The 2,500-nt window shown below is 45.9% G+C and overlaps 1 protein-coding gene across 1 annotated transcript in view; it reads left to right on the top strand.

Annotated features, from left to right (window-relative positions):
- LOC125030493 (glycoprotein-N-acetylgalactosamine 3-beta-galactosyltransferase 1-like) overlaps window positions 1–2,500 on the top strand; it is a 16,072-nt gene that overhangs the window by 7,392 nt on the left and 6,180 nt on the right. The window lies entirely within an intron of this gene.

The raw sequence follows: 2,500 nt of genomic DNA, 5'->3' as shown, positions 1-2,500 counted from the left end.
CCCAACCTATTTTTTTTTTTTTTTTTTATAAACAAAAAACGTTAATTTATCAAGCTAACACAGACTTTAAAAATAAATTAATCCATAAGGTTACATACAAAGTTTTCTTATGTGTCGCCATGAGTGTACAGGAGGTGATGGCTTGCTCGACCGCCATCGGTGTGCTGCTGTCTTCACTTGTCGCATGGTCATTTTGGCGACATCGATGGTGGATGTGAATGCATTCCACAGACGTGCTGCTCTGGCAGAGAAGGTGCGCCGATGCTGGCTAGACCGCGACTTCGGAACTTCCACCAGGAGCCGATTAGAATGTACCGTCAACGTACTCTTCTCTCGGCCATGGGGTGGGGGACGGAGAATGGTTAGATGAGGCACCTGTTGCACCTGAGCCTTGTGTAGCACCGTTAGAGCCCCGACATCGCGACGATATTCCAGCGCGTCGATGTGGCGAATATTGGTAGCTTCCTGGATAAGCCCGAGAGCCCGTTTTTCTATTCTATCCAGTCTGTTGAGGCTGGTGGGCGCAGTAGACGACCAGGCCAATGAGGTATATTCTAGGTGTGGTCTGATCTGGGACTTGTATAGCGTGAGAATTCTCTGAGGTTTCAGGTTTCAGGAGGTGAGATATCCGTCGAAGGGCTGTCACCTTCAGAGAAACTGTTTTGCAGATGCATTAAGATTTTGCCTGATGCAGCTGGATAGCGGGATATAACCATTGCCTGGGTATTGTTTGGGGCAAATCTTACTTGCCATTGTGAATTCATATTCGTTGCTCCAGGATCACGATCCTCATGCTGGTGCGAAAGAGAAAGTGTACAGTCATCGGCATATGCTTTGATTTCAGGATGTTCCCTAAGCATATCATCAATATATATACTCCTGAGGATTGGCCCAAGTACAGATCCTTGTGGTACCTATGCCTCTACCGGATACTCCTGGGATGTCTGGCCACCGATGACCACTTTAAGTGTTCTGCCAGTGAGACAATTATCGAATAGCCGCAAGAGTCTACTGCTTATGCCTCTTGCTTGTAGTTTAGCGAGGAGCCCTCTGTGCCACACTCGGTCGAAGGCGCCGGCGATGTCGAGGGCGATCACCAGAGTATCTTGACCGGCATCAAGAGCATCCTGCCAGTTTTTATTTAGCAGTCGATCTTGAGGATCAAAAGCCAAACTGTCTGATGGAAATAAGATTGTGGTTTTCCAGGTGTTTCATGAGCTGTTCAGCAATGATCTTTTCAAACCTTGCTGATGCATGGCGGAAGGGAGATAAGCCGTTAGTTGTCTGGGTTTGTTTTTGACTGTTTTTTTTATGAAAAGGAATCACTCTTGCTTCTTTCCAGATAGTGGGTTTTCTTCAATGCACGACTGGAAGATAGATGATAAAGGCTGGGATAACTCAACTGCACACCTTTGCATTTGAGTTTGTGGGCTAATATCATCTGAACCTGGTGCTTTCTTCGTATTTAGGTTCTGAAGGATCTATTTTGTTCTGGTTCGACAGATTTGAAGACCAGGGAGTTGTTCATGGCACATTGAGGGTATCTCTGGAGGTGTCCTGTTAATATATTGCACTTTCATTTTAAACTTAACATGCTTCCCAGAAGGTTAGCTTTTTCCCGATTGATCGAGGTAGTTGTTCCATCGGGCTTGGTTAGTGGAGGTATTGTGGATTCCTGGATTTACCCTTTTTGCTTCTTGACGACCGACCACCACTCCTTGCTGCCTGCTCCTAAAGTTGATAATTTTCCACTTCGTGTCCTCTTGCCATCTGTTGCGGGCCCATTTACACTCGGCTGTCATTTCTTTGCAAGTATTTTTGTACTGATTATTATTATGTCTTGTGGGGTTGGCTTTGTACCTTTGCCAAAATCTGTATTTCTTTTTGGACGCTTGATGGCATCTGTAGCCAAACCAAGCTTGGTCCCCTGGTTTTGTGATGTATATCCGTGAAGGGACGTATTTCTCCGCATTTTGGCGAGGAGGTTGGTGAAGGAGGATGCTTTGTCGTTTGCATTCCCCACCAGAAGAACATCCCAGTCTTGTGACTGAAGTTCTGCTTTCATAACTCGCCAGTGTGCGTGGTTCTAAAGCCATACTTTTCTTTGTCTCCTTTCGTCTGCTGCGGGGGCGAGGCAAAGATGTGATAAAACTGCAAGGTGATCTGATGTTCCTATTTTACCGAGCGATGAGCAAGAGATGAAGTCCTCAGTTAAATCTGATATAACAGGATCGAGAAATCTACCGAGGAAGTGCGTCGAGAAATCGACGTAATCTGTCAGCTCGTGAATTGCAAGAAGGTCCTCACATGCTGACTGAATGAGATGATGGTTAAGGTCCCCAACTGTTAAGAGATGCTGACTGTTGTTGTGAGTCTGAAGGACGTCTAAACTTTCCGTTTGGAAGTCCATCAGTGTCCTGCCTTGCCACTGCGGCCTGTAATGAGCGCAAAGTAGTAGTATGCGATCCTTCAGCATGACCTTCATAAAGATGGCTTTCAG

The sequence above is a fragment of the Penaeus chinensis genome, chromosome 11 (assembly GCF_019202785.1).
Source record: "Penaeus chinensis breed Huanghai No. 1 chromosome 11, ASM1920278v2, whole genome shotgun sequence".
In the NCBI taxonomy this organism is placed as follows: Eukaryota; Metazoa; Arthropoda; class Malacostraca; order Decapoda; family Penaeidae; genus Penaeus; species Penaeus chinensis.
Note: the sequence above shows the minus strand (reverse complement) of the source record. Positions and strands in the feature narration are given on the sequence as shown.